A 21719-nucleotide genomic window follows, 5' to 3' on the forward strand; every position below is an offset into this window, starting at 1 on the left:
ATGCTGTGAGGTTTAATTAACTAAAGCACTTCATCATCATTAGAGAAATTGAGTTCTACAAGGTTATTGGTAGACTCTTTAAGGGCCACATCTGTATGGGGAAAATTAAAATCTCAGACTGTATTCCTCACCAATAACATTGCAGGGAGAAACATGGAAAGGGCATGGATACTAATTAAATTACTGTGCCTTTTTTTCCCCCTGCGCTGTTAGTTTAACAGCTGTGCTTCATCTCTGAGGCCTATTTGTCTTTATCTTTGGCCACTTTGTCAGAGTTGGCAGAAAGAGCCCTAGGTGGGGTTGTTCTCTTAACAAATTAAACAATGACCAAAACTTTGCTCATTTCCTCCATCATTATTGCAGATTTCCATGTCTTCATTTTGACTTAGCAATACAGAGGCAGTTACGTCTCTGCTGTCAATACAGAGCGAGGGGTGGGGACAACTCAAGGGCTGCAGGTCCTGCAGGTTCTGCATTTTTCATGAGAGCATTCAGGCAGCACTGTTCCGTGCACCATCCCACCCACCAAAGCACAAAGAAAAAATAATGCTTTTGCAGCATGTAAGTGCACAAGTCTGTAGTTTGTGCTCAGGCAGAGTAATGCGGCTGTGAGCTGGATTTTATCTGAGCTAGGTGACTATTAGCAGCAGTAAGCACTATTTAATGTGAATACAAGCTATTTGAGAGCCATAGCTTCAGTATTTTCTTTTTCTTCCTTCCAGTGCCAAATGGCCACCAGAGGATTTAATTTGTCAATAAGCTGCACGAATACCCAGGCCACCTCCATCTGCTGCTGTGACAGAACACAATTAACAGGAAAATCCCAGGTACTTTCCTTCACTAATTTTTCAAATCTGTTTCTGGCGAACTTGGAAAAAATTGCATAAGAAATCTGGCTTTGAACCTGAGGCTTATGTTTATTGCTTGTTGCTTTGGTCTCAGTGGAGGATGCAAGTGAGTGGTAGGAGCAGGGCAGGAAGAACAGCACAGAGAAATGCCAGGAGATGAGTCTGAGAGCAGAATTCAAGAAAGCAAAATGCTCAGAGTGGGAGGAGAAGGGGGTGAGGGCCAGAGTGTGGAAACCTGCATGATCTTTTGTGCAAAAAGTCCCAAGGCTGTTGTATCTTGGAGAACTTGTGTTACAGCATGGTTGCTTATCGCTGTGAATGGCAGATTTCAGGGATGTCCCAGGAAGGCCTTTCCATCTGACATTATATTGAGCAGAAAAGAGAGCCAGGTTTGTATGTTATCTAATTACACACAGGTCCATGTGCCTTGGTGTGTGCAGCGCTGCTTGCTCTGGGTCAGGCTTGGCAAAGAGTGTGCTTTGCACTCGTAGCACTGCTGTGTGGCTCCTGAGGTCTCTGGCTGAGCGAGCTCAGTCACAGTGTGACAGCCGCAGCCTCGGATTCACTTCCTCTCCCTTTCCTTTGCAAAACTTCAGAAACAAATAAGCAAAACCACCCAGACCAGACAGATGAAACTACCTGAAAACTGCTCTAGATCTTCTTTTTATTAACTGAAATTTGAAAATATCCATGGGTGTGGTGGGCAAGGTAAGGTTCTCCAGGCTTAATGATCCTGATCATCAGTTTGTTGGGGTGTACAGCCAGAGATAATAACTGGAACAGCACACACTCTGATGCATTCTACCCCCAGCTGCAATCAGGAATAAGAACTCTCTCCTCCAGCTGCTGACAAACAGCTCTCTGAGACTTATTTCCACTTGTGCTCCCAGAGCTGCAGGTCGGCAGTGGGTCTGGTAGCATGGGACATGCCCATCTCCCATTGAAAATACAGCCAGTGCCTTCACATGATGAAACCATTCTGAACTAACCTACTTGTTCAATAACACTCCCACTGTCCCCAGTCACTGCTACCGGTGGCTGAAATGCTGGGTGGATGTCATGTTGATCTTCTGGCAACCCCCAATGGAAGAAATAGATCACCAATTTAAAACACAAAGAAAAGGCTCAAGGAATCCATCATTATTAATCCCACTGTCAGTTTTAATTTGGGGGATATTACCTCACTCAACACTCATTGGAAAGAGCTGCCAAAAATGATGATGTCATCATCACCAGACACATCTGACCCTGGCTGCTGATTGCCAGTGTTGAGTGCAACTTAATAAATCCCCTGGTACCTGGATACACATTGGGGTTTTATTACAATGCAGGCTTTCCATGATAGCTTGGTAATTAAACAGTCTGGGGCGGAAAGAAACCAAGCAACTGCTTTCTCCTATTTAGAAAAACTGTAAAACACATTTGTCTTTCAGATCAGCTTCCTTCAACTGTCATGTAAAATCTATATTTTGATTGTACTGAATGGGTAGGAGGAAAAGCTGGAGGTAGGCAGAAATGGGAGATAAAGCAAGTTGTAGATCTGAGCTCCTGTCCAAGAGCTGGGACTTCCTAAGCTTGTGCATCAGGGCAAAATCCTGACACCTCAAAGCTGGGACAAAACCCAGCCTGAAGTCCTCATACTGGCCCTCAATAGGAGCAATAAATATTGCTTATGGGTAGTGGATCTGAGTTTTGACTCTTAGCCCATCCCCAGATGTAGCCATGAGATAAGACAGACAGAGCATTTATCATGTTGCCACACTCCCATGGCAAAAGCAGTGTAACAACTCCCAAATTTATAGAGCCCAATGAATAAAAGAGCAATTGAAATACAAGCAAAGCCTTTGAAAACAGGAGTAGGGCCGGGGACTTTCACACTGGAGAAAGCTTTCAAGTTGTGCTCATTTGCAGCTGACATCTGTTTACCTTTAAAGGTCTATAAATAATATTACCTCTTCTCTTTACTGACTACTGGTGGTGATACTTTTCTTCTGTTTACAGACCCTCTTCTCCTCTGTCTTGATACTGGAGTTTTCTGGCTGAGTGATTTGACATCATCATCATCACAGACATTTCCCCCTATCTCTATAGCAACGTGTGATGATGCCACAAACAGAAGATTATGCAATCTGTGTAGACTCAGATGGAAGGAGAGGCAGGGCTGGGAGCTCTGATTTAAGCACAAATGTCTCTAATAGCAGCAAGGGGAATACAGAAACCTTTTGGCCATGGAAATGGTTTTTGTATAAACACTCTCATCTTCCAAGTTTTGCTCCGGTGGGAAAGTTTCTCCTTAAAGTCCTCATATACATATGTGTGCTGTATATACACGTTCACACACAGATATATTTATTTGTGTGTAAAGGAACGCAGTGATGCAATTGTGCTATTGTTCCCACCATTGTGCAGGCAGGGATGCTGCCAGCACCCTAACACAAGCTCTATCTTTTCTAAGACCTGCCATGCTCCACTCATGTCAGGCACAAAAATGCTGTGGATCTGCCCAGACCTCATGTTCTTTTTTCAGTGGAGGGCTGCCCCATCAGCCCCGTCAGACCCTACTGAATGTCTTTTTTTTTTTTTCATGTATGATCATGTATGATGTGGGAACGTTTGTGTCCTTGGCCAGGTGGGACCAGCATTGCCCTCATTCAGACCCACTCTATCCTTTCCCTACCAGCTTTGTCCTGCAGTTAAGACACAGGAGGAGAAGGGCCAGTTTGAAATCTCAACCCTCACAAAGACTTTCTAGCTAAGCCTAAGGAATTGCCTTTGAAACCCTCTCTGTGCCTCAGTTTCTCCTTCAGTAGGACTAATAAACCTCAGTTCTTAAAGAAGTGGTGAGAATAACTCCACTCTCATTTGACTCTTCAATAAGGGGATCCATGGAGACTTTCAAAAACACACTTACGGGTGCTTCTTCTATGTTTATCTTGTTTTTATTGAACATACAAATGCATCCTATCTAGCACATGTCAGGATCAATAACTGCCTTGTTAGCAGTTTTTCCATTTATGGCATATTGTCCTGACATAGCTGTAAAACCTCAATGAATATGGTTTTAATAACCGAATGGTATTTAACGTACAATCGCTGTCTTATTAAGTCTAAATTAAATCCTTACTTGAGACACTTAAAGTGTGACTGATCTTTTCCTGGCCTGGAAGGAGATACTTAAATGACACTTCTTCCAATTTGGCCACGTGGCTGAGGGGGTGGGATTTGAATTATATATTTTGATGATACTGCTCATCTGGTTAAAGCTGAATTGCATCATTTTATGAACACTCGGAGACGGGATCAAATTAAACCCAACTTCCCACCAAGTTAACTCAGCTGAGCTTCAAGCTTAGCACTGTATTCAAAACACACACTTACTGTGACTATCCACTCAGCAGCATCTGCTTGGCTTTTCCAAAGGAAAAAATGAAATGCACCATATTTTTCTACTCAGAGCCTCTTGTGGGGTGCCTTTTTAGTTGACAAAGACAAGGCTTACATTCTGCTGTGGGCACACTAATAAAATAAACCTAATAAAATAAACATTACATGCAATAACGATGCTACTAAATCTAAGTTCAATGTGTAGCTAAAGTGTTACCCACAGATCTATTTAGAGCAATGTGCCTGGACTTCCTTCCATCCTTTCCCAACTCAGAGTCACATAAACATTCATTAAATTGAAAGCATTGTCAGGCCTAATGGGAGTTTCCACAAGCAACTTTGGCACATGCAAAACTGAGGAGTGTGCAGAGCACACAGATAGATGAAGTGCCATGATTTCTGCATGCCAAGGCCACCACTGAAGAAGGGCTGGTGTGGGAAGACAACAGAAACCATCCCATAATTTGCTGCTGTCCTTTGTGTTTGGGCCACACAGTTATTTTTGTGTTGGATGCATGCAAGCTGTGCAGCTGAAGGTGCACAGGAAAGAAAAACATCCGTTGGTATGGGCAGATATGGGATGTTTAGGTTAGCCTCTGGAAGGCAGTGCAGCCAAGTGACTATGGCAGTGCATGGGGAGCATGGAGAAGGAGGGGCACTGTGCTGTAGGGTGACCTCTCCATGCTGGGCCCTGGCTCCTTGGGCTGTTGCTGGGAGGACAAGGTGCAGAGTTGCTGGGGCAGCACACCTTCATTTGAAAGTTACAGTCCTGAAAGGAGGAGAATGGGTTTTTTTGGTTTTCTTTTGTTTTGTTTTGTTTTGTTTTGTTTTTTTTAACATCATTACCACTATAGCCTGCAGTGAGGGCAGCATAACACTTCAAGCTGAAATATTCGCATTCCTATTATGTCCTCCATCCAAGAATTTAACTGCTATTTGGTTCAGTTCAGTCTAGATGATTGATTTCTCCTGGATGCTGTGGTGAGAATTGTTTTAATAGCTTACAGATGGACAAATGAAATAGGGAGGTGTCCAGTGTGTTGCCCAGCACTGCAAGCTGCGCCAGTGGCAGCATGATTGTATCCCTGCTTGATCCCAGCCAGGTTTGATCCTTCTTCTTCCCTTCTGTAAAATCTGACTTCCTCCCTAGCCGTGTACACTTTAATAACTGAATCACAGCATTAGAAAATGATGAGACTGAAAACACCACTGAAGACTTTTCAAAGTGCTATTTATTCTTCTTGTTTTACATCTGGAACTATTCTTACTCCAATTATTCCATTGCAGATATATTAGTTTGGCACCGTTGTTGTTGCTACTGCGATATCTATTTATTTAACAGTTTTTCAAATAAGGCATTGAAGCTCAAAAGTTTTAAGAGCTTTTCCAGGATGAAATAGAAAGGATGGGAATGTGCTTGCCCAGAGTGTTTTCTCTATGCCTCTTTTGTCCATCATTAATTAGGAAGGGTTTCGAGTGATAAAACCCACTTGTATACAAGTCATCCACATGCTAAATTAAAGTGGGCAAACTGACATGGCAGTTAAACCCTCAAAGCCTGAAATCAATCAATACAATCTATGGAAAATTACTCTGAGCACATTAACATCCTTTAACACACAAATGCAGATTTATTTTTACATGCCTCTGCATAATAACTGTGCACAAATTTCCTGTCCATCCCAATTTCATTTCAACCCATGCACCACACTCTCCTCATTCCACTAGTTCAGCTTCATAGGAGTCAATAGCTCTCCAGGTGGAGTGGAAGCAATGGGTCAGGCTGGGATCTAGCACGTCCCAGCTCTAGCCAGGTTGGATATAGACACTGCAGCTCCATATCATTCAGTGCTCTCAGAATGATGAAATTTAAGAAATCCCACTAAGAAAAGCACTGAGGCTAATTCAGCTCTTCTGTACAGTGCCAAGCTATGGAGCAGCTATGGGAGAGCCTCAGGTGGGGCAGGAGAGGACAGAAAAGGATGACGAGTACCTGGAGGCAGGAAGATTGCTGGTTCCAGCCCCAAAGAATGTGCATGCAGAGAAGAAAACTGAATGCAAAAAGAGCTGGAGAGGAGAGCTAACAGAACAGATCAGTTGCAGAGCAGTGGGACTTAATGGTTTCTGGGGGCTAAGGACACATACCATCTGTCTTTCTATGTACCCTTGCAAGTACTCAGCATTAATATCTGAGGGCCTTTTAGTGCCACTGAAGAATTTATTCTCACAATACCACTGGGAGAAAGAGGATTTGAGGGCTCTCATTTCAGTAGAAGAAGGAATTTGAGAAACTGAGCCACAGAGCTATTGCTTTCCACTTAGCTCCTGTCTGTGGATTTTGTCAAAAGATTACAAGACTAGATAGATGAACTAGGAAGCATCATGAATTTTATTCTCTTCTTAGGCATCAGTGCTTCTAGAGGTCTCGAAGTGTATATAATTGTTTCAGATGATCTGGGCTAAGTGACCCCAGATAGAAAGTGCAATAGGCCAATAAACTAAGGGGTTTGAGGTATTTTTAATTGCACTGTCAAAAGCTAACAGTTTGCTGAAGGAGAAAGAAGCCTAGGGTTGTGAAAGGGGGCAGTTCACTGCTTGCCAGTGAAGCCCTGAAATGGGGCTTTCTAGCTGTTTTCTATAAAGAAATTGACCTAATAAAAATTTGTCTTTACGCAAAGACGAAATATTCTGCGGGAAAATTCTGACTTTGCTGAGCAGCCCCCTGGGAAAACTTAAACAGGACTTCCTGGCTTCCTGATGGGAAGATTTTTGCCAATTTTATTTTCTGCCTGAAGGCAAAAAAAAAAAAAAAAAAAAAGAAAAAGAAAAAAAAGAAAGAAAAACAACAAATAGATGCAAGTTTTCCAACAGCCAGCGGGCTGGGAGAAGGACAGGAAGGCCGAGTGCTCTGGCTGTCTGCCTCTGCCCATTGGGTGGCAGAGAAGGGAGGCAAGGGTGCTGGAAGACCTACCCAAATGTTTACTGTTAGCTTGAATTGTAACTTACTGAAAAATCCATTTATTGTTTTTCCCCCAGGGAGTGATGGATGCAAATTTGTTCTTAAAAAGAAAGTAATTAAAAAAAATTTCCTTGGAAGGAATTGGCATTTTCTAGCCTGTTCTCCCAATACAACAGATACAAGAAAGCTGAAAGTACAATTGGTACAATATCTTTTGAGCAGAAGTCTGCAATACCTTAGCAGTTTCACCAGATAAGCAATATTTGATTAATATTGGACAGTAGGAGGAGACAATAAAGGATAGTATGGACATATTGGAGAAGCACTCAGAAGAGCTACTCATGGATTTGCAATATTCCAGCACAGATTGCCAATGGTGCATTAAAATATTGCCACAGAAGCATTTCCCTAGACCTAGTGCAGGATAAACTGATGAACAACTCCCTCCTCCTTCATTCCACATAACTCCTTCTGTGATATTTCCACCTATTTCCTCTATTTATTGCCTCTGGCTTGAGCAAGGTTCATTCAAATGAATTTAAAGCAGGGATAAATATTGTCAATTCAAATCACGGCTTTTCAGTCTGTCCCCAGGGTTGTCCCCAGGGCAGGCATCCCTTGCTGAAACAGGTCATATTCCCTCTCGAGATGAGGCTGTTGAGTCACGAAGAAAAAAGTGAGGGGCGGCAAAAGAAAGACAAAGAAGGGAAAAAAGTAGTAAGCGAGCAAACAATTCACAGGGCAAGGAGGACATTTGAGCTCTTGTGTTTCTTTTCTCCTTGTAGTTTATTCCAAATCCTGCCACAGCTTTCCTGGAGGAGGGGGAAGGGCATCGGCTGATTTGCATCTTGTGTTACTGCTGACAGTAGGAGGTCTTAATTGGGGCACCAAAGAGCAGGTGTATGCTAACGTTAATCTTCCCTTTCACCTGTCACTCATGCAATGAATATGATCTCTCCCTCTCATTAGCAGCCCTCTGTCACATGCCGGAGAGCTTTGGAAGGGTCCCTCTGAAACATGTGGGGATTGATTTTGCTGCAACCTGCTGTAGGTTATTACTGCTGTACTCTGGACAGCCACTCCCCAGGAGCACAGCCATGCAGTGGGTGTATGGACAAGTGCTGCTTAATAGTCTCAAATCTTATGTTTTCTATTGGAAAAATGAACATTAATTCTTGCATTGGCTTTACAGACAGACTGACTCATTTTGAAAATAACACATCGTGCCTTGAGTGTTGCAGAGATGACCTTAGGAGGAAAGCTAATTTAGAAAAGATACTCAATTTGGTATTATCTCCAAATGTTGATTCCTGGAATCATTACTCATTACTTAGTCAGGCAAAACTTCCCTGGATTTCAAGGGCTCTGGTTGGTGCCAAGAGGAAATCAGCCTGGGAGAGAATGAAATCCTAACTCCAGAATTTGAACCTCTACTTCTTGCAGTTCACCTACCATAGCAGCAAAGGGCTCACCACCCTTTGCTCGAACAGTGCAGATTATTAGGGAACAACCACAAAGAGCTGAGAGAAACCAAACTTTATTCGTCTTGCCTTCATGTACCAGAGAGCAAGCACCACAAACTCTGCATCTTGGGAGGAACCTGCAGAAAGGACCGTGATCTCCGTCTGCCAGCTGAGCATTCTGCTCAGAGAGAAGAAGAAAGGAAAGATCTCACAAAGAGTTCATCTGAACTTTATGCATTCTTCTAGTGCTGCTCTGGAACAAGTTCTGCTTTGGTTCATTCGGAGGTGAAATAAACAAATAATTATCTGCAGGGGAAAAAATTCACATTTTTAGAGAGCAATAGTTTGTTGGCTGTGAGCGTGATTCGGGGGGAGAGCATCAGCTGCAGCCCATGCTCTGAGTCACAGCTGAGTCCCACGGGAATCACAGCTGCCTCAGGGCCCCGGTGGCAATGGATTTTCTTTGGGATGATGATGATTCGCCTCTTCTTTTACTTTTATCGTTTTCATCGGTTGTTGGGAGGTGGCTTTCTTTATCACCAGATTCCTTCCAACAGCAGTAATACTCTGATTCAATATAATGGAAACTGAGAAACGGATGGGACTGACACATTAATAATGTAATGCTAACTCATAATCTGGTTTTGCTTTGCTGAGATTGGCTCATGGGCTGAGACTTTTTTTCTGAGATAATGAAAAATAAAAAAGGCTCAGTGGTAGTAAGCAATTGCTTGGCTCTTCTGGGGAGCAGACATCTCTGGCAAAGAGCAGGGAGAAGCATTCCCTTCCAGAGCGTACATTAGCCCCAGTTTTATAATGTTTTTTCTCTGAAGAAGAAGTGACACCATGTCAAAGCTACCCACAATGTAGAGGACACAATATGCTGTTTTGTTTTGGCCTGGGGGGTCTCTTCCATATTCTTACCCTGCCCTTGAAGCCAGGGCAGGGGCTGGCAGTGAGTATCAGGCCCATTCTCACCTACTGACACTTAGCTGGAGAAGATTCCCCAACAGCCGCATCCTAAATTTAATTATTCTCCTGATTTGCAAGTGTGTTATTTGGATCAAACTTTCGAGAACTAATCATGTATAAAACTGAGGCTAATTACATCCCATAATGGTCCAATCTGTGATAGTGTGATGAAGTTAAGAGAAAGAAAGTGATCTCTTTGCAATTGTCTTCCCCAGAGATCTGGAGCAAATGCCTCTGTGCCTGCCTGCATCTTTCATATAATACCAATTCCAAAATTGATAGACATCTTCATACTTGTGTGTTGGGTTTATGTGTGATCTTTAGTTTATGGCTCATATATGGTCTTTACTGCCATACACTGACCTACATGGTGAAGAAAGGGTGCAGGAGCCTTTTGGCTTCTTTCACCTGCAATTTCAGTAGCCCAGTGTTGGTCTGAGAGCTACTGACCTTGCAGAGTACTGCAAAAGCGCAATGAGATACGGAAGTGGGAACTGCAAACTGGCAGCGCCATCAGCTCCTGAAGAACTACAGGAAAGAAGTAAACATTTCCCATGAAAATTTTTGAAAGAAAGGCTTTGTCTTAAAACTATTTCATTTTGCTTTTCTTCAGTGAAAAATTGAAACTTCCACATAAATTCCACATCAGTGCATTTTTTTTTCCATTTTATTTTATTTTATTTTTGCTCTCCAGTAGAGGGAAACATGGACCCTTACAAGAAGAACCAATATTTGGTTGAAGATATGGAGATTAAAATTTCAGAAATGACTGCACTCTATTTGTAATTTCTCCACTAGACAACAGAAGACTTTTCATCTTAAATTCACAACCTTCTTGTGGTCTTTCATTGAATTTCAATAAGAATGTTCTTTAATAAAGTGTTCTTTATTTAACTAGCATTCTCTAATCAAGTAATCACCAAAATTATATGGATCCATCAGAATCATAATGCCCAAGTGAAGGAACTACAACACCACAGTTTGATATTAAGTTCATTTTTGCAGATATCTTACCCTTGGAGAAGTGGGGTGAGGCAGGGCCAGATTCAGTGAGATACCTCCTGTGCATAAAGCAAGCATGTGCTTAACCACGTCCCTGGGACGGGAGTCTGCCACCTCTGTTATTGCGGACTGTGAATGTGTTGTCTTGAAATGTACAAGCTGTAATTAAGAGCTATTGGATAATAACTATGCCATGAAAATGTCCGAAACTATTAAAGAGCTGAAGATGATAGTGTGCTTTTAATGTTTCACATAAACCATTTGGGATTTGAAGAACTTTCAGCACTCACGAGGAAGGCAGAATTATGCTTGCTGGGTTAAAGGGAAGGAAAAGAAAAACCCCTGAATTAAATTTTTGAGCTTGACACTCTCCACTTTTCTACATGTTGCTCAATTCTAAACAGGGAAAATAAAATCAGCTTTGTTCGTGAGCATATGCTTTTGACATTTTTTCTTCTTGGAGCCTGTGAATTATTAATAAACTAATTTCTCTTTATAGTTCAATCTTTGGAGACTTAAAGTGCTCACTCAAATGCACTGAACAAGAGGAATGCTTCAGCTCCAATCAGCTCCTGTCTTCTTTGGAAATGCTGGCCCTGAGGTATCTTTGAGTCTTTGAAATCAATCTTTTATTCAACCGGGAATTTCTGATGGCTTAGAGGTCTAGTCTGTTAATTCTGCCTAATGCCCTGTTTAAGTTTGGGGCATTTCAATCAGCTGATGTTTTTGCTTTTACTTTGCTGAGGGAGTAAGTGCATCCCCCTCTCCACTCACCACACCCCTATTTCTTTGTGACCAAATGGAAAACAAATTGTTTGTTGGCCTCCAGAAATACAGGGAAAAAGGGGAACAAGGTAGAAAAAACCCAAGGTGGCACCTGGGGAAGATCTCACTGAGTTTTTCAAAGCCAGTTTAATACGCCTTGATCTGAAGGTTAAAGGTCAGTGACTATCAGCGTAGGGCACATAAAAAAGTCTGTTTGCCAGTAACTCCAATCTATAATACCATCTTTGTGACTTTGTGACAGTTTAGTTCATTAAAAACAGGAGTAAAACCATGATATTGAGCGGACAGGAGGTGAAACTGAGAAATCAGTGCCATTAGAAGATATGTACTTGGTCTGCAGGACCCCTAGTGATGGTTGGCTGAGATTCACTTGAAGGTAATTTTCCCCCTATTCTTTCACTGAGTGCAGCTGTCGAAGGCATCCCCATGCTCTGCCTGGAAGCCTTTTGCCAGTACTTCCTCAGCTTGGAGTTTACCATAGGATAAGCACAGAACATCTTCCATTCAGCACTAACGTGAGCCAGAAATTAAAAGACTGGGTGTCTTTGCTACTAAACTATGATGATCTCTTCAGCAGAACCTGTGCTGAGTGCTGAACAAATTCATGTCACTGGTGACCCTGTGCACTCATGAAACAAAGGCTCTCAATGATGAAGCAACGTTGTTTGGTCCTTTCATTCTCAGGCTTCTGAAAAAAAAAAGGACTGAAAAAGGGCAACATGAAATTTAAAAATAGGCTGAGGGCCTATGTTACAAATCGCTGAGCTCCATGCGGTCAAGTAAAAACAACAACAAAAATAACAGTGCTAAATTAAGCTGTACAACAGAATCTCATTTACCAGAAATACTTAACTGGAGAAAAACACATTAAGGCACTGGCCTCGTTAACAAAAATGCCCAATGCAGAAGTAGCTTACCAGTTAACATTTGCAAAAAAGAAAATCTGATTCCTGAAAGGAACTACAAAAAATGGTTAAAGAAAAATATCTGTTTTTCTCTCATGTGTCTGATGTATTTCTTTTTCCTTAGCCCTCGTCACTGAGGCCATTGGCATGAAAACTGCAGGCCAGACTCTTGCTCTCTTTTATGCTGGGGTAAATCTGGAGTAACTACTGGGCGATGCCTACCTTGGTGCAGCGGTGGTGATAGCACAGGGGGGCACAGAGCTGCTTTCTGCATGTGATGTACTTCCTAGCTCTCCCTGTGAGCCTCAAAAAACACCTACAAACTCAAGAAAAAGGAACATTTTGCATTGCTCATGCTTAGGGTGATTCCTAGTGAGGTACAAAAGTGATTTGGTTCCAACCTCCCGTTCAAGTCTTTGGGAAATTCCAGCCATGAAGGTTAATTATAAGCCTTTAATTAATCAGACGTTCACTGTGGGCTGAAGTGGTCTGGCTGTCTGAGCACCAGCCCAGGAGCTCCTTAATTAACACTGCTGGCTGCTGGCAGCAGGGAGCACAGGGACTGGGGGCAGCCCCAGAGCTGCGTGGGATGGGCACTGGAGGCAGGGAGGTGAACAGAGGATATTGAATAGGAGAACGGGTTGTAAAACAGGGGTAAAAAGATGATTTTTATTATACCTTACGTACAGAAAAAATGAGAATAGGTTGGTAGCTGGAATTAAAACCCCAAACTGGCTACTTTACTAAGTGAGCTTTTTAAAAGAGTGTTGTTGTTGTTTGTTTGTTTTTAATTTAAAATTGCCTACAAATGGCAGTAGCAACAACTGACACCTCTGAACTAAGAAAAATTACCAAATGACTCAAGAGTATGGCACACCTTGGTTCTCATTGGCATGTTCATGTGTGGCTGGTGCTCCAGAGGAACCTGCAGCAGGGATCTGGGATTTCTCTCCAATAATATCATTAGCAACGTTTCAATACTCTTTAACTTAATAACAACAAAACGGCAGCACTAGAAAGAGCTGCTGATGAGGGAGAAAAAAAAACACTTTGCTTCTCTCCCAAATTACATGAACTCTTTTTTTCAGTTTTTTTTTCTTTCAAACGTATGCTGCAAGAGGGGAAAATATGATCTGGGAGAAAATAACTTTCAGTTGATGCACTGAAATATTTTTAGCTATCAAAGTGAGGGGAGCCGCATCCATGAGAAAATCAGCAAGGCCTTTTAAAACAATATGAGGCCAATGGAAAAAAAAAAAAAAGAAATAAATATCCCCTTTCCTGGTGGATGCCTGTTTCTTTAAGCAGCTGTTTCTTGTCTCTGAGGTAACAAAGTTGTCATGTGATGCATCTGTTACCATAGCAATAATCTGTAATTGTGCAGAAAATCCACCAAAGTAGCGTGCAACTCCTTAGTGAATTGGACGGGAGTGAAAAATCACCCCTGTGCAAGCCTTGGATTGATGATGTTGTGAAACGGTATTGGCCAAGTCAGACCAGTTTCACCTCCAATGAATTTCCTGCATTTATTCGCTCTGGTTCTGCTGCCTAACATTTGCTCAGTCTTTAAATATGCAGCTCACTTGTGCATGTAGGGCTGGTAAATGGTGTGCATCTTCCTGCACAGTTCCGTGCTGCTGCACTCAGGGCATTTTCTGTAAGGTTTGGGCACTCTGCATATTGTGACCAAAGGTATAAGACTTTTGAACTATTGAGGCATTCTTTTCAAGAAAGGTGATAAAATGTCATTAAGTGTTGTTAAAAATTGCAATGGGAAAGGGTTTTCTATTTTTTATTCCACTTTATTGTCCCAAAAGGGCACCTGCGTTGTTTCTGTCTCTTCATCAGGATGAGTTCTACCAGTAACTCAGAAACAGCTCCTACATGCATGTGAGCTCAGTATTTTCCTTTGTATGTGAAATATACATTTAAATAAGTCTTCTGCTAGAACACCAAATTTGGTGTCTTTAAAACTAATTGGAAATAGGAATATAGAAGGATGAGAAGATGAAATCTGCAAAACTTTCTTCCTCCTGTTAGTCATAAAATAAACTGCTGGAATTTACAAAGAAAATCCTTGAACATTTTGAGTCATCTGCTCATGATATCATTGGGCTAAAAGTGCTTGCTACTATCCAAATCAAAATGCCAGAGAAATCTCATGAGAATATGCCTTGTGGGCAAATCCCAAAAGGAGAACATCTGGATTTAAGATGCCATTGCCCTGTACTTAACCCTGAGCCACTGAGAAAAATGACTATTCTCCTGCTCTCACTCTCTACGTTATTAGTAAATATTTATACTAGACAAGCACCCAAAGGCCTCAACTGAGAGTAGATTTCCATCTTGAGGCCTATGCAGGACTAACAGAGAAAGGAAACTCCCTCTGCTCTGAAGAATTCACTCTATTTATTTTCCCTTTCAGCCTATGTGTGACAAGCTACTCCATGCACAGTGGCTGATGATTCTACTTTATTGGCCACTGGATGAGACCCTCAGTTCTTTCACAGGCTGAAAAAAGAAAACACAGAAACCAACTCAAAACGAAAAGGATGTTTGGCTCATTGGTGCAGGTCCAATTGAGGTAGCCTAGCTCCTCTGTAAAGAGCACTTCAGTTGTGCGCACACCAGCAGTGCTACCCTTAGCATTGCCTTTCCATCCTCTAATGTTACCCACTGCGCCTGCCTCAACTGCTTTGTCTTCCCACCTAGCTCAGAAAGCATTAACGGGATGCGGATGATTTAATACTGTATCACCCTGAAACTCAAACCTAAGCCAAACCTTCTCACAGGCTGTAATTTGCAGTGATTGGATTAGGATTTCCCCTACCCCTGCAAATCCTTCTCAGCGTTTTCAGGGTCGGTGCAAGGGCTCAGCTGCAGAAGAAGGGCTGGTAGGACCTTACAACGCTGCAATTACTTGCTGGTAAATGCCTGGCCAGCTGAACCCCTGCTCAGACCTGAGATCTGCCCTTCTCAGGGCATTTTGAAAGAGGGTTGCTGGCGTGTTAACTACAGGAGCTGCACCAGGCTGCAACCTGAGCCTCCTGCAGCCCCTTTTACGAGGAAAGGTGTGAAGCAGAAGCTCCGGAACTGCCACAACATAGCTTGTTTCATACAGCCTGCCACCAGCCCTCCACATCAACACCCAGAAAGAACCTCAACACACCTGGGGGGAATGGAGGGCACAATTAAAATGATTGAATGGGTGGGGCCCGGGCTGGGCTTCCTCATTTTGGTTGCCAAGGACCCAATCAAACTGGCAGCTGAGCAACCTGACCATATAAAGGCTTGGGGGGAGGAGCAGAAGGGGAGCTGGCAGTTAGGATGGGTTGCTGGGGGTGGTTTTCTGGTTGAGAGGTCCTGCTTCTGCTTAGGTGCAGGAGTGTACAATATGCTACCTGTTATTAAATTCCTTTTCCAACAGTGGAACTGCAGAAGAGGTGAGGGGCTGGCACATTTCTGTATTGGGTTTGGGAAGTTTCAATGGGAAGGGTTGTCTTGGAGTAATGTGGGGCTGGGCTTCTGGGCTAGGCTGTAATGGTTAGCCATATCCTAAGGGTCAGTTGCCCTTCTCCTATGTCTTTGTAGTTTTCTTGATGGCTGTGCTGAGACTTTGTGCCTCTGGAGAAAGCCTCTGAGGTGATCCATTGCAGCCCCCTGCCCTGGGAGATAGGTGTAACTGCTGTGGGAAACCAGGAAGTGGGAACTGAATGGGAGCCACTCTGAAATAAGTGCTCAGGAATGCTCTGACCTCTTGCCTCACTGGAGCGCCATTTTATTTTTGTCTTAGAACACATTAAAGAGCTGTTTGTACAAAGCCTTAATCTGTGTGCACACATACACAAATTCAGCCTGAGGGCGGGAGAAGGAGAAGGATCACAGCTCTGCCAAGTGTAGGCGTCCTGGGCTCCAGACAGCTGTGACAAACTGCAGCCTTTTTACTACCTTAAAGAACATAATGGGCCACTTTTGTAATTTCAGCTGTAAATGCATTTCTACTCTATCACAGGACAGTGCTTCAGTATGAGAAAAGAGAAATATAAGAACTAATGTGGTGACAGGCCAAGGAGCAGAGCTTATAACACACCCACAGAGCGTTTCCCGTGGAAGCAATATTCCCTGGTTCTGTCGGTGATGCTCTTGCTTGCCTGCTTTAAGGAGTAATTTCTCAGAGCTGTATTTTAGATGTTCAGATCTTGTAAACTCTTCACAGTTTAATACATTGCAACTTTTCTGCTTTCTGAGTTTGAGTCACTGCGTTAAAATTGCCTCCGCCACCACAGTGTTCAGTGCTACTGCTAACTTCCCATCTTCTCTCTTCTAGGCTCTACGTAATAACCTGTGATCAGGATCCTAGTTATGTGCTGGATAGGCAACTGAAGAAGCCTGTCTTTCCACAATTCAGACAGAGCACATAAGGTGAGAGTGGACTGTGTGTAAAAGTGAACATGAGTGCAGTCCTTGTGGCATGGGTTTGTGACCTGAAAACAAAAGGCTGTTGTGGTGTCCTGAATGTGGACCTGAAAGAGGGATGTGCCTGCTGACAACCCACTGCTGCTATGTTATGAAGTCCTAGGTTTTGTTGATCTCTTGCCTACAGACTGGAATGATTGTTGGATCTAGCTGGAAAATAATTCTCCTGGTTGAAGTTACCACAGTTATTGTTATTACAGATGTAGGATTTCCTGAGCAGATGTCTGCTATTGAATCCCTGCCCTGCCCAGGACTTCAGGTGTTGCTGGCACATAATTGCATTATACTAATGGTAGATAGTGTACTGCTGCTGGTGCACCTGTGATGTGGTGCAGGGCCTGTGGGGTGCAAAGGGCTCAGTTGGAGCATGTGGGCACTCCAAATTGAAGTCTGTGAAAGGAGGTGTAGGAGAAAATTAGCTGCAGCTGTAACAAGCTGAGTTGTGGCTGTGTTGGGCTTTGTGCTGTCATTTGCTGGTCAGTAGGGACTCACAGCAAGGCTGGCTGCAAGGTGGGCAAAGGCTTGAGAAGGCTTCCTTTATTGTCAGTGAACTATGAGACCCCACTGAAATGCTGTGGAAGGATGGAGGTGTTGGGGGAGCCTGAGAGCCCCAAACTGAGCTTTGGGGTGCCTTGGTGTTTATGTGAGACCTGTAGGGATTACACTAAATGGAGCAGGAGATGTGGAATCTAGGCAGAAGGAGACTTTAGGTTGCTTAATTTTTTTAACAAAAATCTCAAGGAGAAACAGCTATAAACTGAAACACTTTAAGTCAGCGCAATTCAGTTTTTGTTTGGAAAAACACCTTCAACCCATCAAAACAAAGAGCTCAAATTCCTTGAGAGCCAGCTACACAAGGCTGTCTTTCCATAGGTCTTCCTGGCAGATGGCATCCATTGCCTTCTTTGTCCTGTCAGAGATACCTGCTCTTCAGACACCTGTTCCTGGCACAATTCCTCCTAAAGGTGTTTGAATCTGTGTGCAAGCTGAATGGTGGTGGCTGAAGTATTCCATATGGTTTCTTGTTAGGAGGATGTGGGACTGTGTCCCTGGAGGTCATTTTGTCCCTTGTGTTGAGAAGTGTGCTGCTCTCCCACAGGGCTGAGCCACTGCATTTGTGTCCCTTCTCAGTGCTCCATGCACTCTGGTTGGGGTGGCATGGAAAGATCAAACTGCAAAGGATGGGGGACGGGGAATATATTTCTTCTTTCCCAGCAGATAGTTTTGGATACTTACAGATATCTTGAGCTTCCCCCCCCCACTCCTTTTTCTTCCTAAACCTTGAGATTTGAGCATAATGTTTTTATGTTGCCTCAGAAATCAATCTGTTTGGTAACTTGACTGAGAATAAGTAATGCAGCTACATACTTCTGAGTTATGTGTGCACGATCTGTTTGTATGATATGCTCCAGTCTTCCTAACATCTGGTTCTAGCCAGTTGCTATCAGCCCCTTGGTTTTATAAGCACTAAATTCACTCAGTTTTTAATGCAGGGGGAAAAAAAAATACGGCCCAAAGAGCATAACATTTACAAGCTTTTTTTGTGGGAGTGGAGACAGGAGGCCAAGTTGTGCTCTCAGATGGAGTCCAGCCTTTGCATTTTTTGGGTGGGCCTCTGAAACCAATTCTTTTTTTCTCAAGATGCTGCCTTTTCAGCCAAACCAAACTGATTCCTGTCAGCTATTATCACTCTGGTATGAATGAGTTTGGCACAGAGACTTGAGGGAGGGTCAGCAAGATGGCTTTTGGGGATGCTTGTCAAATAATAATTGAAGTGTTACACATAAAGTGTGCGTGTCTGCCTTGACTTCTGGGAAAGAGCAGAGTGGGAGCCTGTGGTTTCTTGTAACCTTACCTGCCTCTTTTTGCACCTGATGTGCATTGGGTTCAGTGCTGAGTGGAGATGACACAATTTCCACCCATTGGGTTGTGCTTGGGCAGGCTGCAGTGTCCCTGGGTACCTCCCCATGTGGCTTTTCCAGTGTAGCTTTGAACATGGCAGAAGAGGATTGAGTTGTTCTCAGGATCAGCAGAGATGGCTGGTGGAATTTTGTTAAGCACATATGATAGTGGATGATCCAAAAATCAGAAGGCAAACCAACAAGTTCATTGAAATATTTTCATAAGAAAACTGAGCATTAAAAAACCTGCTGCTGCCAAGCCAGTTGCTGACACAGAGATAAAAAGCAAAGCTATCTGTAACCTGTAACCCAAACCCACGTTATCCACATGCAGTTTACAAGAAGGCTGAACAGCTGCTGGCTTGCTATTGAAGCAAAATTGCCTTTTAACTTCTGTTATTGTTTGTGCTTTCATTCTAGTTTAGTGTTCACACTCTCCTTCTGAGTCAAAGCTCTGAGTGAGACTTGAAGGAATGAGAACCATTCTTAAATAGTTTGAAGAACTGTCCTGAAGAAATTGAGTTAGATCTTTAAAACTTTAGCAATGCTAGTTCTAATACAAATATCAACTACCAGTGGTTTTATTTGCTTGGCAACTGCAAAGAGGGAGAGGGAGATAGCAAACCAGAAATTGCTTGTACTTAAAGTCACTGAAAGGCTGAAATTCACATATGGATGAAATTTGGCTCTGGAATAACATAATGTAGTTGTAAGTGGAATAAATCTGGTCTACTAATTCTTTTCTGCTTGTTTTGTTTTAAAAGACAAACTACCTCCATTTCACATGTGCACATAAAACATGGGTAGCTGAAGCAGGTAACTGTGTAAGTCTCTGAGAAGAACTTGCTGGGTACTTTTGGCAGGGCCTCACATTCTGGAGAGTATCAGAGTGAATGCACACATCCCCTTGTAGCAGTCCTGCCTGTCTGCTCCTGAGCTGGGACTGCTAGCGATGTGGCACTAATTCAGATGTTGCAGAATTGCACACAGGTTTCCACAGTTATTTTTCTGTTGTTAGCAAACACTTGAGGTAAGGCTGCGCTGTGGTCATATAGACAGGAAAATGACATCATGCTAAAAGCCACTAATGCAGAAACTTTGGCATCTGAAAGGCAAACTGTATTCTAATTAGGAAGAAAAAAACAATGACATTTGAAATGGAGACATTTCTTGGATTCTTCTTATTTTCAAATCCTCCCCTGGCTTCCCTTTCAGCCACAGCTGTGACAAGTGCATTGGAGCTGATAATAAACACATAACTCTGAGGTCATTGCTTGGTTTTTTAAATTAAAATAATTAAATAAATATGGATTAAATTTCCTACCTCCAGGAATCCAGTGCTTGGGAATGTGCAGCACAATCTGCTCTACGGTCACTCTGAAGTGCTTTTGTGTTTTCTGTATAACATGGCTGCTTTTTTTCCTTATCAGAAAATACAAAAACAGCCTTATTCTGTGTTCCTCCTCCCTCCAGGGTTGGTGGATGGTATCGATGGGCTTGGGATGGTGACACTTTGTAGGGATTATTCACTGCATAGGGGGGAAAAAAACAAACAATTTGTCCCAGCATCAACATTGTTGGAGGAGGTTGACGGATGTGACCAGCTCATCCTGCTGTGGATTACTGGAGCTGGCTGGAGAAGAACTGAAGAAGCCATATTGCACTGATGTCAGGTTCTGTGTGTATTGGTGCTGCTGCGCCTTCTGGAAGCAGAGCAGCTTTGTTTTGGGAAGAAAAACAGGCTGGAGGAATTCCAATGGTGTTAAAACTGACTTAATGGGGCACAAAAGTACATACTATTTTTGAGGTGACTTCTGTTTTTTAGCATTTTGTTTCAAGTATTGTAAATGGAAATTGATTGCAACTGAAGTATTTTAATTCAGAAAAGCTGCTACTGTTTTTTTTTTCCCTTTAGAACTTCTTTAGCAGAGGGCTGAATTCTAGGGGAAGTGGAAGGTGTAATGTTCATAAGAAGCAACATATTGAACTCAAAATTAGAAGTTCTTTCCGTTCTTGAGCCAGATCAACTCATTTCCCACTTGAGACAAAGTTGTGCACATGCACCAAAGCCTCCATCATCCCACCTTCCTGCAGATGATGTACCCTTAATTCCTAAAGGTGCATTGCAGAAGATGGTGCATGCAGAGGCACTTGAACCAATGCTACATGTCATCCTCACTCAAGAAATTCTGCTTGAATGGCCCGCTGTTTTTGCATGATCAGTTACATTGAAAGTTAGGCAAATGGGCTCTCCATCTCCATCTTCTGCCCCTGCTCACTTTACTGCTATCCCCATCTGGGAAGAAGTATAATGAGAATAGTTGCAAGGAATCACCTACTCTCGTGCACCTGCCAGCAGGGTGGATTAACTGTCGGGTTATTTTAGGAACAGAATAAATCCTGACATACTTTGAAAATGCATCCTCACTTGCTCCTGAATTTCTGTTCTGCTTGGTTTCATCTCAGTCATAGCTAGTTTTCTAAAAGTGCCACTATTCATATTGAATTTGCACCTTGCAAGCACCTGCAGGCTTATTGCTTGGCATGGACTGTTCCTTATTGATTTGATTTTTCTTTTGTGTTTTGTTTTATAACATTTCATGGTGTAGACAGCAACTTTACGGGTGCTGAGCCAGGCTACTAATTGGTTTCACATCCCTTTGAGTGTGGATTTAGCAGAGTTCTTATTTCTTTTTCCCACAGAAATGAAAGTAGAAGCAGCTCGATAATGTGATAGTGCCATTCATTACTCCTCCAACTGAAAGGATTCTGCTACCTTGCAGACCGCTGAGGTCATTTTGTCACTGAAAGCTGAGTGAGGGCAGGTCGCATGATGTCATCTGGCCTGGCTGTTCCATGCAGCAGAGAAAGGCTCTTCCAGTGAGAGCAAGGCCTGGAGCGGGGTAGTGAATGCATGGATGGATTTGAAGGCCAGTGCAGGAGCTTCAGCTGTGCCACACTGGGAAAATAGATCCTTAGATGAACAGACTGTGTGTGGAGCATGTAGCTTCTGTAGTACAACA

The 21719-nt window shown here is 42.8% G+C and overlaps 1 long non-coding RNA gene across 1 annotated transcript; it reads left to right on the forward strand.

The window, feature by feature from the left end:
• The first annotated feature begins 730 nt into the window (after positions 1–730).
• On the forward strand, positions 731–21516 carry LOC122185721. Its single transcript, XR_006180961.1, has 4 exons — positions 731–827; positions 11128–11229; positions 16647–16741; positions 21400–21516. It is a non-coding gene; the product is annotated as an uncharacterized LOC122185721 (long non-coding RNA).
• The last annotated feature ends 203 nt before the right edge of the window (positions 21517–21719 follow it).

This window comes from Lagopus leucura, unplaced genomic scaffold (assembly GCF_019238085.1).
Source record: "Lagopus leucura isolate 7727_CA_CO unplaced genomic scaffold, USGS_WTPT01 Super-Scaffold_100030, whole genome shotgun sequence".
Classification (NCBI taxonomy): domain Eukaryota; kingdom Metazoa; phylum Chordata; class Aves; order Galliformes; family Phasianidae; genus Lagopus; species Lagopus leucura.